We start from the raw sequence: 16,719 nt of genomic DNA, 5'->3' as shown, positions 1-16,719 counted from the left end.
TTAAAAAGAACTTGAAAGTTCTTTTTAATCAAGAGTTTTATAATTACCAATAGTAGCCTGTGGAATGGAATACTGGTCTTGTATTAATTGTGGTAAACATTCAATGCTACATGAGACAGAATGGCAGACATGTCATTGTATACACACATAATAACAATAACATACTTATTTCATAATAATTTCTGGCCTTTAAACAGAGTTGATATACATCGCAGTACAGGATAGAGTTTATGAACTGTCCCATGTTTTTATGACAGTCTGTAAAAGGTTTAACCAAGAACATGTTTGTTTGTTTGTCTTTTGATATGGAACAGTTGAACAATTTAACCTTCATCAATGTCAACATAATAAACACATATTTTTATCTCTCATTTTGATTTTGTTGTTCAACTTTATAAAAGAGTAACTTCTTAGCTTATCATCAATTACTTTCTTTTTGCCTTATGCTTATATCCTCAGGAAATAGAGCTCCCATTTATAGTTTTCTTTTAAGTATTAAACATTTAACAAGTGGTGAAATGTGGCTAAGCACTACACATGTGTTAATGAAAATTGTGACTTTTAATTTTTCCACCTGTCTAGTTTCTTACTTTCAAGCAAATTTGGATTTATAAATTTGGATTTATAAGTGCATAAATGAATTGAGAAACCTTCAGAGAAACCCTTTTTCAAAGTTTTTTAATGTTTTTTATTTCTTTTTGAGAGACAGAGAGAGATAGCACGAGCAGGGGAGGGTCAGAGAGAGAGGTGAGGGTCAGAGAGAGAGGGGGATGGTCAGAGTGAGGGAGACACAGAATTGGAAGCAGGCTACAGGCTCTGAGCTAGCTGTCAGCATAGAGCCCAATGCGGGACTTGAACTCACGAACTGTGAGATCATGACCTGAGCTGAAGCTGGACACTTAACCGACTGAGCCACCCAGATGCCCCTCAGTGAAACCCTTTAACTACCACAGCAATCACTGAATAACACAGTATCTGGAGCTGAAGGCAACCTTTGGTAGAGCAGTTTGTCAGACGCATTTATACTGAACAAACCTTATTTATTTCCTAAACATTCCCATGGTAAATTTCTAAAACAATTTTGGTAGGTTTTTACTCTTAACTTTTCTATTAATTCAAATAGTTCATTGATTTGCATAAATTGTAATGCAATAAATATATTTGTACCTAAAACATATTTTTTTGTGATGGTCTTTGAGCTTTAAATTGACCTTTTATGATTTAAAATTTTTTTTCTTATTGTTTTTCAGAGTGTCGACTGGGTGGCTCAGTCAGTTAAGTATCTGACTTTGGCTCAGGTCATGATCTCACCTCTCTCTGGGTTCGAGCCCCCATCGGACTCTGTGCTGACAGCTCAGAGCCTGGAGTCTGATTCGGATTCTGTATCTCCCTCTCTCTCTGCAACTCCCCTGCTTGCACTTTGTCTCTCTCTGAAAAATAATTTATGTTTTTAAATATTTTTTAACATGTATTCCTTTTGGGGAAGGGGAAAGGGTCAGAGAGAGAGGGAGACACAGAATCCAAAGCAGGTTCCAGGCTCTGAGCTGTCTGATAAGGGGCTCAGACCCACAGACTTTGAGATCATGACCTGAGCCAAAGTTGGACACTTAACCAATTGAGCCCCTCAGGCTCCCCGACCTTGTATGATTTTGAAAACTTTATGCTTTTTCATAAGACGTGTTTCATTTCTGGTGGATAAGGAGTAAATATTTAGAAGATTTTCTTCATTCTATGTGAAAATAAGGGAAAATTTGACATGAGCTATGTGTTATTATCTGTCTTTCTCTATCATTATCTATCTATCTGTATCTATCTATCTAAAATCTATTTATATGTCAGGAGTATTTCATTTGGTCAGAATGGTAGTAGAGGTTGGTTAGTAGGTATTTGCATGTTAAAGTTTCACATTTTTATAATAGTTATTATGCTTTATTCCATGTTGTTTTAGGATGAACAGAAAAGCAGCTAAAACTGTGTTTTAAAACCATAGGGTATTTTAATGAATGACTGACTAATTGCCGTGTTCTTTAGTTACCTAATTTCTACTTGGCAAGAAATCTAACATTTATATTTCCAAGCTGGGAATTATGTTAAAATATTTTGTTTGCTGAAAAAGGTTTAGGGACTTTTGGTAAAATGTATATTTTAGTTGTACAAGTATCATTTGAAAGGAGACCAAATATCATTATGTTACTCCAAATCTCTACTTTGGGTAAATGTTGCATTTTCTTCTTAAAACCACAAATCATTTTCACATATATCATTTCACTTGCTATTGGATTGTCTTAAATTGAATCCTTTTGTATACTATTCCCTATGGACATCCGTAAAAGCTTTCTCTATGTTCTTATTTTATTGAGCAGAAACAAGCATATTCTTCTTTTACTATAGAAATTACAATTGAAAAGTCTGCTTCGTCATATCAATTATCTCACATTTTGTGGGTTTTCTGATATATTCCTCATTATAGTAATACTCCCTAAAAACAACTTAATAAAGACTAATTTCTCTCTGACCTTCAAAAAATAACATTTAGTGGCTATTTACATTTTGAAATACCTTTATCAACTTCATCATCCCAAGACTGCTTTCTTTTTTTGGGAATAAAAATACAATACTTGCTTATGGATTTCCTCTGATAAAACTCTTTTCCTAATGGATAATCTATTTCTCTTTTAAAAACCATGTAGTCTCCTTTTTTGAACCCTTTATTTTTTAAAGAAAAATATGGATTATAGTGACTGACGAGATGGTTGCGGATGGTAATGGGTTCACATGTTTGGGACTCAGGCCACTGTTCTTGGCTAATGCACAGCTGATGGCTCTAGTGCATTAATCAGTCTGTAAACATCTTTTCTTTTTTTCCAGTTGGATTAAGGTTATTTCGCCCAGATTCTTCTTTTACTCCCTAGGGTCTTTTAGAGAGAAAGTAGTTTTGTATAAACTACACATAAATTAATTTGATTACACTTGAAATTAATGTGGTCTGTGTCAATTATACTTAAGAAGAAAATTTAAATATACAAAGCAGAACAATGGAAATTAGACATCAGAATTCTAATCTTTGTAACATTGTCTGACAGCCTGTGTTTATATTTAGTAAAACAACTTCTAAGCAATGTTAAAATAAAATGAAGGCCATGAAGTTTATAATATGCAACATTACTTCTAGAGTGACTTTCAGGACACTGAAATGCTGGACATAGCAATTCCCAATGCTATAATGACATGTTCTGAGTGTTTTAGAGATACATAGTCTCGAACAACACACACTGTTTTTGCCACAATCTCATAGCTGGGAAATACGTTGAATGGTTCAGATGTAAAATTAAAATAAACTTGGAATCCTGTGTTCTTGGAACTAAGTTAAAATTTTAGCACTCATCTTAGAGAAAAAATATATATTATAAAATTCTCTATGAAATGACTTCCTAAGAATATTCTCTTTACACAGATGTGCATAGGAGTGTTTCTTGGTGTCTATAATACATCTTCCTGTTCCCCTTTTGCATTTGTAGACCACTTGAAACAATTCATTACCAACCTGGTTATCTTTTGCTCATAAAGAGACTTTGTCTTTGTGTGTAGATGCCCAAAGTTATTCCTGCCCTCCCCCTGCCCCAGTTTTTTTTAAGGTTTGTCATTTTATTTTTTATTTACAAAAATTTTTTTAGTTTATTTATTTTTGAGATGGAGAGAGACAAAGCACTAGCAGGGGAGGGGCAGAGAGAGCGAGGGAGGCACAGAATCTGAAACAGGCTCCAGGTTCTGAGCTGCCAGCACAGAACCCAATGCGGGGCTCGAACCCATGGACTGAGAGAGATCATGACCAGAGCCAAAGTTGGACACTTAGCCGACTGAGCCACCCTGTCGACCCAAGGTTAGTCATTTTATAAGAATATATCTAGGGTTTCACTGTCACATAATGATTTTCTTAAACATATAGTGTTCACCCTGAATATATGATATCAAATATAGTTTTAAGAAAGTTATTTTCCATTAGGTCTCTCTTGTTTTCCTGCTAGACCTATGAGTGCAAACATATGGTTTCTGTCCTTCTCTGCCTGGCTTACTTCACTCAGCATGACCAGGGGGAGCGGAGGAGGGAGAGAGAGTTGGGGAGAGAGAGGGATGCAAAACTTGAGAGACTATTGAATGCTGAGAATGAACTGAGGGTTGAGGGGGAAGGGGGAGGGGGGAAAAGAGGTGGTGGTGATGGTGGAGGGCACTTAAGGGGAAGAGTACTGGGTTTTGTATGGAGAACAATTTGACAACAAAATATTATGAAAAAAAAGTTATTTTCATTGTTGACATTAGCATTTGTTATTTCCCCTCGCTCCAGTTTTCTTCTGTGGTGGTTGATTTTCTGTGGGTGTCTCTTATATTCTTTCTTTCCTCTTAAATCTGTTTAATCTCAGCTCTGTCGTTTTGTATTCAGTTTAGTGTTCTTTTACACAATCAGTTTTTTCTTCTCTTTCTAAATCTTTGCTACTGATTTCTAATTCTTTCCCTTTGTCATTTACCCTTTTGTGTTCTCATTTTCATGTAATCATTCGTAATTATGTTTCTCTAATTGTGACTATACTATTCTTCACCTCTTCTGTTGTGCTCTTGATTACTTTTAGTTTTTGAAATAGTATATTTTTGCTTTGCATGTTTTGTGAGCATGTCTTTCCAGTGTCTTCATATTCACTAGGCTGTCATCCAGCTAATTCTTCTTCTTTCTTTCCTTTTTTAATCTTTCAGTCAGCTTGAGTTGTACCTTACTGTTAATCTCTTCTTTGAAAGCAATGACTTTTCTAACATTTACAGGGAGGTTTCTCTGAAGGTGACTGGAGGGCATGGGCCAGATTAAATTTTCTAGCTTCATGATTCTAAAGTTCTTTACCTTGCTGTCATCAAAATGTGTGTGTGTGTGTGTGTGTGTGTGTGTGTGTGTGTGTGTGTGTTAGGAATCTTCTTGGACTGCCTGAGTGGTTCAGTCAAGTTAAATATCTGACTGACTTTGGCTTAGATAATGAGTTGGAGCCCCATGTTGGGCTCTGTGCTGACAGCTCAGAACCTGGAGCCTGCTTCACATTCTGTATCTCCCTCTGTCTTTGCTTCACCTCCACTGTGCCCTTTCTCTGTCTTTCCCTCTCTCTCTCTCTTTCTCAAAAATAAAGACTAAAAAAATAATTTTCTCTTACCTTTGCTGCTGGTTTTCCTGTCCACAATTCTGTTTCTCCTCCTAGAGACTTCTCTCCACTGATCTGTTTTTGGAACAGACCATGAGCTGTTTGCTTTCCGAGCTCTTTTCTCCTAAGCTCGGCCAGCCCCAGTGGCCCTTCTTCACCATTCTTCCCAATTTTAGCTCTTGATCTCAAGCCATCCTCTTTATTAGGAACTTCAGGGTCCCCTGGGTCTCAGGATGTTCTGTGGTTTCCTCCCACAGAGTTGCTATTTATATCATGTCTTCATGGTTGCCAGGAGTGTCCTGGCTTTCTAGAGTTTGCAGTTTACAAGATTTTGTCACTTTCTTCTTTTGTGGATATTATTTTGAGGTGTGTGTGTGTGTGTGTGTGTGTGTGTGTGTATGTGTGTGTGTGTTGTTTTGCTTTATTTTTGTTTTTTGGTTTCTTTGTTTTTTGTTTTGTTTTTGTTTTGCTTTATTTTTGCCTAGTCTTTATAGTTGCTTAGTTGTTTTGTTCTCTTATGAGGGATTTGCCAAGATTGAAAAACTATGCTGACATTGCAAACTTGTCCTTGTTCACCTATCTGCCCATTCTATGACCCTCCCTCCCCACCAGGGATTTTAGCAAATATCCAGCAATGTAATGAGTTTTTTTAGAGGGAGGAAGTAACTTATGGCTGATGTATAGGTATGTAGAGAAATGTCAATGACCTAGACATGTATGTCTTTGCCTCCAGTGGCCTGTCCCAAAATCCTTTGCAGGGTATCACTCTAAGACACTATTTTTTTTTCCACATTCATGTTTCTTTACTTCAATCTTTGGAAGCCACCTCAAAGAGGTTGAAAAACAATAGGTGAAATGTTTCCCGTTAAGTCTGGACTTTACCCTAAGTCACACTATTTACCTAAAAAGTTTTTCTAGTTTTTGTTGTCAAAGCATTCTGAAATCCAATCCTTCACTGATTAGGATCTAAAAGTATCGTGTTTTTCCAATCTTAAAAATGCCCACATTTCTGGATTTTTTTTCCTTTTATTTACATGGAACAAATAGTAAATTATTTCTGGAATCACCAACCCTTGCAATTACTGTTTCCGAGGCCACTTCAGGAAAGAGTTGCGATGACAAAATGTTTGCTATTTTATAGAAGAATCATCCCAAGTTTCAAGCCTGTGAAATAATTTACCTCATTAGTCCACACAGTTTACGATTTTTTTACTTTTGTTTAAAAAATGGATACCAGCACCTCTGCTCAAGATATCACTTTCTGTACTGGACAGAGGTAAGTAGGAGGAAACAAGTCTCACCAGAAATATCAGTGGCTTGATACCATAAAGGTATATAATCCACTTGGCTTGCTGTGCGATGCAGGGCAGTCCATCCTTGCCACCCTTCTCCTCCAGCCACTGACTCCAAGATCTGAATTCTTTCCACTATGTAGACGCCTGTGCCTACAGTGACAAGTAGGATTTTGGACACATGGCAGGAGAAGAGAGGATTGCTTCTTTTCTAGAAGGATGAAGTTTGGATGTAACATATCACAGCTGACCATATTTCATTGGCCAGACCTCAATCATTTGGCTTCAAACTGGCAATGTAGTTTTCCTTTATGTTCAGGAAGACACTAGTGCATGGTGAATATACTCCATATATATCTATATTTATACACAGGTAATAAGTACCTTTAATCATAATGTAATGAACTCATATTTTTAGGTCATTTTAACTTCATAAAATACTCTCTCTTATTCATTCTCTGTAACTTTAATAAAACATTTTTCCTAAGTCAGCTCAGAAGTTACTTCAGGAGTGCCCTGGTGGCTCAGTTGGTTGAGCGGTCGGCTTCGGCTCAGGTCATGATCTCATGGTTCGTGGGTTTGAGCCCCGCTTTGGGCTCTGTGCTGACAGCTAGCTCAGAGCCTGGAGGCTGCTTCAGATTCTGTGACCTTCTCTCTCTCTGACCTTCCCCTGCTCTCACTGTCTCTCTCTGTCTCTCAAAAATAAATTTAAAAAATATATAAAAATGTTAAAGCAAAATTAGACACTAAAATAAAATACAGTGTATGCAGAAAACCCTAACATGAGGTCTGAAAAACTGGAAGATGGAAGGAAATTAAAAATATGGATCACACAGTGATATTTTCAGGTAACTTGAAAGAGAAGGCAGTAACTAATGCTTAGAATAAGATCTGAAAGTTTTCAATGTGGTGAGAACCAGAAGTAAACTAAGTATTTAACATCAAACCAGAAACAGATTTAAATCTTAAGAGGTATGTGTCATATATATCTATACTTAATAGGGCTGTAAGAACAGAAAATGTGACGCTTGAAAAGAGGCAAAAATATATCCATAGATATATTAGAGTTTTGTCAACCTTTAATAATTATATTCAAAGTAACATTTATTCTGAAAGATAAAATCTAACGAGTTTAAATGATAGAAGTTGTATCCCTTGTAGCACAGTTGAAGAATTTTCATAAATTAACTTAAAAAACAAAATCAAAAGGAATATCACTACTAACATGTGGAGAACAGAAAATTTAGTCAGACTCAGTTTTAAAATAGCACAGAGAGGGGCACCTGGGTGGCTCAGTTGGTTAAGCGTTCAATGTCAGCTCAGGTCATGATCTCGTGGTTCGTGGGTTCGAGCCTGGCATCAAGCTCTGTGCTGACAGGAGCTTTCTTTCTGCTCCTCCCCTGCCCACACTCTGTCTCTCAAAAAAAAAAAAAAAATATTAAATAAAATGAAATAAAATAGCACAGAGATATGCAGATGAAATATACTATCCTGCTTTATAAAAATTTACATTTTATAAAATTTTATTTTGTGCAACATGTCATATGTGTATATAAAGAAGTATTAAGTGTATTTATGTTCTTAAGAATAACTGTAAAACAATAGTTTTATAATTATTTTTTAGGTTCAGCAGTAGAAATATCAGGATCCTTTTTTTTAAATTTCTTTTTGTTTATTTATTATTGAGACAGAGAGAAACAGAGCATGAGTAGGGGAGGATCAGAGAGAGACACACACACAGAATCTGAAGCAGGCTCCAGGTTCCAGGCTCCAGGCTCCAGCACAGAGCCTGACTCCGGGGCTTGAACCCATAAACCGTGAGATCATGACCTGAGCCGAAGTCTGACGCTTAACCAACTGAGTCACCCAGGTGCCCAAAGTCAGGATCATTAAAAGTACTTAGGCTTATATACACATTTTCAATCACATCTTCTTTCCCTTTCTTATCTAGGAAAGTATTCTGAATTTTCTAATAATTATTACTCTTGCTTTTAAATACGGGGGTTTGGGGGGGGCCTGGGTGGCTCCGTCAGTTAAGAATCTATCTCTTGAGTTTGGCTCAGGTCTTTTTCGTGGATTTTTTGAATTTGAGCCCTGAATCGACTCTGTTCTGACAGTGCAGAGCTTGCTCAGGATTCTCTCTCTCCTTGTCTCTCTGCTCCTCCTCTGCTCATGTTCTTTCCCTCCCTCCCTCCCTCTCTCCCTCCCTCTCTCTCTCTCTCTCTCAAAATAAATAAATAAACTTACAAATAAGAAAAGAAAAAGCAATACATGTATTAGATATATGTAAAGGTAAATATCTTTTGACTTTATGATAAGACTCGCAGCCCATCATCCCTAAGACAATCACTGTATTTTTTTTTTTTTTATTTTGTGAACTTTTGATACACTACATTTTGGTACAGGAACTAAAGAGGATATAGATGTATTTTTTATATTTGCAAAAATGATGATATCATATACAGGGCTCTGTACTTTTCCACCGAATATATTTTGGAACGCTTTTTATGTCAGGGCTATGGATACACTTCATTCCATCTAAAAGAAGACTGTTTCATTATAGAACCAAATAATTTATGGGACAGCCTGCTGCTGTCAGGCTCTGTTTTTGATTGTGAGGGACGCTGCAATGCATAGTCCCACACTTAGTCTCAGGCATGCTTGATTTAAGTGCAGTATTCAAATCATTTCCAGCAGTGGACTTTTATAAGCACAGTTTTTTAAAGATTGTTGGATGGAGCATATCAGAATCTCTGGGGAGTTATTTTTAACTGGGAATGGAGCACATTTTTAAGTAAGCCCTATCCTCCTGAGCATACGCACTTTTAGTAATTGGAGAATTTCCAATGGAAATGGTACTGGGTATCTGACGAGAGATGTAATTTAGTCTAAAATCTAATAGAATTATGTTTTCTTAAATTGGTATGTACAGTAGGTCATGCTGTTGTGGAGAAATAAATGAATTATTATTAGTCCCAATTTAAAATTATAAAACTTCCTTACGTTCTCACAAACAATATACTTTTCTGAAACTTGGTGGTTTCCTTACAATCTACTTTACTATTATATAATGAAGTGCCCATTAATATGTAACTAAATAAAGCTAACTTTGCATATAAATTCTGATTTTAATGCATGCATTCTTTTTATACATAATGATTAAAATAAATTATTTTCATGAATATCTGTTGAGAAACCACGATTTCATTTGCTAAATATGATTACATTTTAATGATCAGGTAACCAAACCCAAAAATAATCTCCACTGATATGTTGTTTTTCAGTAATATCATGTATTTCCAAGTAGTGATACCATCAAAAGAAAGAGAACCAAGTGACTCAGAGTGTATAATGGCCCTTTTAGTTTTCTTTGCTAAACTGAGAGTTTAATAAGAAACAAAGTCCTTTACACCTACTATTCAAATATTCAACACGTGCTATTCCAAGTAGTTCTAAATCAATTTTGTCCTGTTGGTATTCTTCATATACTGAATCAAGCCCTTCTTACTCAAGGAGAGAAATAGATTTGTAGAAGTGGAAGGAATGTAGATCGTTGTTAGAAATGTTCCCCACCAATTAGTGTAGGACAAGAAATATGGTTTGTACATTTAACTTAATAAATTTCATATTTTCCCTTTCAACAAAACATATTTATTTATCTAATGATTTAGTAAAGAATCATAATAAAGACTTTGAACATATCAAACCTGAGTGATGTTGCTGCCTTACTATGTCCCTAAACAAAGTTAATCTTTCTTTTTTTAAATTAAAACTTTTTAAATTTATTTTTGAGAGAAAGAGACAGCACAAGCTGGAGAAGGTCAGAGAGAGAGGGAGACACAGAATCTGGAGACAGCCTTCAGGCTTTGAGTTAGCTGTCAGCACAGAGCCTGATGCAGGGCTCGAACCTACAAACTATGAGATCATGACCTGAGCTAAAGTCGGACGCTTAACCGACTGAGCCACCCAGGCACCCCCAAAGTTAATCTTTCAGCTAGTGGGGTGATTATGATAAAAAAGTAATGGCCATCACTATCCCCCTTTCAGGGTGGAAAATAGCAACTGATATCACTCTGGTCCTGTTGTTTTCTAAGCGGCATGTTTCCTTCCTTCCTTTCTTCCTTTCTCTCCCTTGAGTCAATTTGATGCTTTGACCTATTTATAAACATAAACCTCCTATAAGACTATGACTGTGAAAACCATAGAATATGCTACCAGTCACTACTTTATGTATTCCCAAGCTTTATCTTCAAATGATAACATATGTTTAATCAAATCTCTGTGTTCAATGGATTCTTATCTTGAATAATTATTATGTTTGATCATGACTTTTTAACATAATTATGTTTTAGAAGCAGAGTGGAGAATTTAGAATAGTGTGACAGTGGAGAGAAATTTAAAATTATTTCTCCTTCAAGTTTTATCTCTTCTGGTTGTTCAAGGATAAAGCTTAGGTGGATATTTCTCCTGAGGTGTCTTTAATTAATATTAGAAATCTCAAATTACGCCAGCTAAAAACTTTCTTTATTGTCTTGATTTCAAGAGATTAATCTGAGATCGTGCTCAGACACAAGAATAGTAGACTTGTTTTACAAGGCTTTTTCAAAAGGTTTACTGAAGCTGTTTTGCCCTCATTTGGGAAATGAATTCTATACAAATGAAAAATACGTGTATACATGTAAACAGCTCTAAATCTTTATTACTTAACATCTCAGTGAACACACTACATTTTTCAAACTTCCATGCCTCATTTTCTTTTCCCCATACTATGACCAGTCAGCATCCAGTGTATGGATCGTCCACATCAAATGGAGGCTGGATTATTTTATTTTATTTTTTAATGTTTATTTATTTATTTTGGAAGAGAAAGAGAGAGTATGAACACATGAGTGGGGGTACAGAGAGAGAGGGAGAGAGAATCAATCACAAGCAGGTTCCCCACTGTCAGTGCAGAGCTGAGATCAAGTCAGATGCTTAACCAACTGAGCTACCCAGGTGACCCTTGATTATTTTAGATTATTATTTTCTGACAAAGAATACCAGATTCTTCACTATATCATATGTAAGGGTTGTATCGGAGCCTTTGTGCTATATAATCTGAAATTGAAAGGATTGACCAAATCTAGTGCACTTATTGAAAGTGTTAACTTCACTAATACCAACAGTATTGCTATTTTTCTTGAAGCTTATTGTTCTCTGTTTTACTTTTGTCAGCTCTTGAAATTTTCTAAATTTATAGCATGAAATAATCAAGGAACAAAATAATAAACTGTTGTAGCTTAAGAAATATGTTTAGGTATTTATTTTACACAGAAAGTGGCATAATCTGTGTGTTTTATAAACATGATGCATGTTGCGAGCAGGATGGTAATTTTTTGGTCTGTTTTTATGCAGAATCAAATTTCACAAGGCTGAGATAGCGGGCTGCAGACACACCCATGGCACCCAGTGGTATTTATCAACAGAGCCACAGAAATCTTAGAAGAGGACACCCTGAGGTCGTGAGTGAATAGAGGCTGGCATCTTGTAGAGAATGGATGACAACCTCTTTTACTTCCAATTGATGAAGCTTTTGATTGAAAAGCCCAACATGTAAAACTTAAATTGTAAATTTCTAATATTTGTACTTGTCATAATGTACAGCCTTAAGGCAAGTAGGCTACAATCACTGTAAAAAATGAGATGATACCAAGGAGCATGGAGATCATGGAAGATCATCCCTGAGGGTGAGAGATGCAGAAGGGTATGGAGCCAAATAACAAACAAAATTTATTCTAATTGCTATGGGGCCACTTTCTTACACCAACACAAAAATAAATTCAAAATGGATTGAGGATCTAAATGTGAGTGAGGAAATTCTAAAAATCATAGAGGAGAGTATAGGTAGTTGCATTCTTGACATCAGCCATAGCAACTTTTTTTTGATTGTTTGCTTATTTATTTAGAGAGAGATTGAGAGCAGGAAGGAGCAGAGAGAGAGGGAGACAGAGAATTCCAAGTGGGCTCTGCACTGCCAGCTCAGAGACTGAGGTGGGAACAGATCTCAAGAATGCTGAGATTATGACCTGAGCCAAAATCAAGAAGTCAAATGCATCACGGACTAGGACATCCAGGTGCCCCCAGTCATAGCTACTTTTTACCAGATACGTCTCCTGAGGCAAAGGAAACCAAAGAAAAAATAAATTGTTGGAACATCAGAAAATAAAAAACTTCTTCACAGTAAAGGAAAAAAAACCAACAAAACTAAAAGGCAACCTATAGAATCGGTGAAGATATTTGCAAATGATATAATGCAAATGATAAAGGGTTAGTATCCAAAATATAAAAAGAATGTATACAGCTCAACACCCTGAAAATGAATAAACCAATTAAAAATGGCCAGAAGACATGAATAGACATTTTTCCAAAGAAAACAGACAGATGGCCAACAGACATGTGAAAAGATGCTCAACATCACTGATCATCAGGGAAATGCATATCAAAATCGCAATGAGATACTGCTCACATCACACCTGTCAGAGTGATTACAACCAACAACACAAGGAACAACAGATGTTGGTGAGGATGTGGAGAAAGGGGAGCCCACTTATATTGTTGGTGGGAATGTAAATTTGTGTAGCCACTGTGGAAAACAGTATAGAGATTCCTCTAAAAGTTAAAAATAGAATTACTCAATGATCCCATAATTACAATACTAGATATTTACACAAAGAATACAAAAATAACTAATTCAAGGGGTGCATGCACTCTGCTGTTTATAGCAGCATTATCTATAATAGCCAAATTATGGCAAAGGCTTGAGTGTCCACCCACTGATGAAAAGATAAAGATGCAGTTGTGTGTATACACAAACACACACACACACACACACACACAGACGAATATTACTCAACCATAAAAAGAACAAATCTTGCCATTTGCAATGACATGGATGGAGTTAGTAGGTATTACGTTAAGTGAAATGTCTGTCAGAGAAAGACAAATACCATATGATTTCATTCATATGTGGATTTTAAGAAGGGGGCAAAAAGAGAGAGGCAAACCAAGAAACAGACTCTTAAACTATAGAGAGCAAATGACGGTTATCAGAGAGGGGAAGAAGTTGAGGAAATACGTGAAATAAGTGATGGGGATTAAGGAGCGCACTTGCTGTGATGAGCACTGAGTACGTATGTGGGCATTGAATCACTATATTGTATACCTGAAAATAATATTACAATGTACTAACTGGAATTTAATTAAAAGTTATAAAAATAATCAATTTATTTAGAAAAAAATTAAGATATAAAGTGTATAATTTTTTCTTTTTAATGTTTTATTTTTGAGAGAGGGAGACAAAGAGAGATAAAAAGCATGAGTGGGGGAGGGGCAGGGAGGGAGGGAGACACAGAATCCAAAGCAGGCTCCAGGCTATGAGCTATCAGCACAGAGCCCAATGCAGGGCCCAAAACTCATGAATCGCAAGATCATGACCTGAGCCAAAGTTGGATGCTTAATTGACTGAGCCATCCAGGCACCCCAAAAGTGTATAATTTTCATTGTTATTTATAATGGCAGTTGGTATGTGATAAAGGATATTATATCAATGTGAACCCTGTCAGGGCTATCAATAAGGACTGTTTGGAATGGGTCTGACAGCCATTAAAACCTGATCATTCCAAAGGTCACCTTGAAACTTCCTGAAGGAAATGTCAAAGTTACAGTGCAGAATCCGTTCCAGAAAATCCCCATTCTAAACTATAACAATTATTAGAATTCTATGGATGATGGTATACCTATCTATACTTTTAAGCAGACATTTCAAAATAACTCTATGTTATTTTTGAAAAGCAATATAATTATTGTATATCATTTGAAAATACAGTTAAGCAATTATAAAGAAATAGAATATTTTCCTCACTCTGAATTTCCCACTAACGTGCTAATTGCTGATCACATAGTAGTCCCACAATGAAATTTTGTTGATGAATGAGTGAACAGATTGATTAATTAATAATTCAAACTATGAAAGACATTGATACAAAGCGCTAGTGTTGAAATATATTTCAACCCTCTAACAATTTTGATGTTCATTTGTTGAACCAGTACAGATGCATTAATCGTGAGTGTGTGCCCAGGGCACTAGAAATAAGGGGATGGGAACAATATGACACAGGGTCTGCTGCATGGATCTGGGGCCCAAACAATGCTATTAGGTCTGAATATTTCCATTTCTTCCATCTGGTCTTTTTCATGTTGGCTTCCTTCCCAGGCAGTCCTTCTGCGCTCACTGACCCGCTGGCAGCTAGAGTGTAATTATCATAGTTCGGAGTCCTAGGCAGTCATAACATTTCTGGAAATCATTCTAATCGGACCAACCTGGGTCATGCTTCCGTCCCTACGACAATCTTTGCCGAGACTAGAGGGATGCAACGATGAGGACGCGTCACTTCGGGGACACGTGCTTCTCAGCGGAGTGGGTGCAGGCCTGCTCAAACCACGTTGGCTGAGGATAAAGGAGACAGGTGATTCCTGGTGGAATTGTAGGAGCGTCACCCAAAGAACTGGAAATGAAGACACGCAAAAGCAGTAAATTGCCGACTAAACTTTAACTAGGAAAACAGGGTTGGGGAGTTTCACGCAGAGAAAACAGCATATGCTGATGCTTTTGTAACTTAAACGAACCTGCAAAATACTGAGAAATGAATAAAGGCTGGTAATATTGACCTTAAGAGACAGCCTATAACAAGCACAAGGTAAACCTGCATAATTAAGTAGATCTTAAGTTGCGTAAAGATTCGTCTAGCTCATGTGAAGGAGACTTGAAAAGTGATGGAAGGATTTTTTGGGAGATTGCATAGCACATTCATCTAAATATTTTGTTAATGGTGTTTTTCATCAATCACATTTGTGACTATATTTAGAAAATACTTTTGGAAATAGATCGGGTTTGTCTTTAGGAAACAATGGACAGAAAAGTAGTATTCCCATTAATAGTGGTTCCAAATTAGTCTGTAATTTTAAATGTAAAACACGTTCTTGCCATATCATTGAGATAATGGAATGTGATTATATGTTTATAATGTTGATTGGATTCATTTTCTCCGAGATTTCTAAGAAAAGTATCTTATAAATGTACCCTTAGATTAAGGGAAATAATACATGTTCTGCCAAATTATTGAATTTTTAGACAGACTTTGTCATATATAATGTCATTTTTAGAAACTGGTTTTGATATTGTTGGATCATATTATCAATAAACCATTCAGGAGGAAGAGTTGGAAAGATTGTTAAGAGTCTCCCAAATAATATTTTTCATAAAATAGTGAAGGTGCTTGATTTTTCTTTTCTGAAGGAAATTCACAACATAAGAATAATAAATATGCTTTCACTGATTTATTTAATGTGTTGCAAGTTGGAGTTTGGGACACTGCTTAATTATTCAACCTGAGATCCAATGCAGTAGCTGCAATGTTTGCTTTAATGCAAGTTTTCTTAAAAGGCTAATTATTTAAACTTTAATATAGATAATGAGCAATGCAATTCTTTAATTAAATAACATTAACTTATTCAGTTAAATGGTTTATTCTCTTAAATCTCAATAGCATAGTTTATAATCTGTGCGAAAATTTACAAGTGACCCAATGGGTAGTTGGAACTTATAAACAACAGATGTTGCACAGCATCCAGCCATATCATTAGCAGAAATTACAGGAATTAAAAAAAAAAATCTCACCTTGGTCTTGAACAAGTTTTGTTGGGAATAAAGATTTTTATCTAACAATTCAAAGTGAAGATGATGATTTATCATATTATCTTTGTCATCATACTTTACATAAATTATCTAGCAAACATGTATTATGCAATATGACTTTTAGATGGTTCATAATCAGATAATTATGCTGATGGTGTGTGTCTACAAATTCACAAATGCTTGTATGAGCTTAATATGTACAAGTTCTTCCTCATCAATTCTCAGACTTCCAGAATCTGTCAAATATATTTGGCTTATACTCTGATGTGCTCCCCAGTGCCTTCTATCTAATATTTCTGGTTTTGCCATTCTGGGCAAATGTTGCATTGAGCTCCTCTGGCTCCTTGGGCTTTGGTGGAGTCACATGACTAATTCAGGCCAATACGTTGTGAACTGACCAGAATTTTCAATCACTCAATTGCTGGGAGTCCTTTCAGCCTCCTCTGGTGTTCCTGGCCTGGCAATCATAATGTTCAAGTTGATGGCTGCCGCTTCAGTCTGACTGCTTGGATAACAA

The sequence above is a fragment of the Suricata suricatta genome, chromosome 6 (genome assembly GCF_006229205.1).
Source record: "Suricata suricatta isolate VVHF042 chromosome 6, meerkat_22Aug2017_6uvM2_HiC, whole genome shotgun sequence".
NCBI classification, from domain to species: Eukaryota; Metazoa; Chordata; class Mammalia; order Carnivora; family Herpestidae; genus Suricata; species Suricata suricatta.
Note: the sequence above shows the minus strand (reverse complement) of the source record.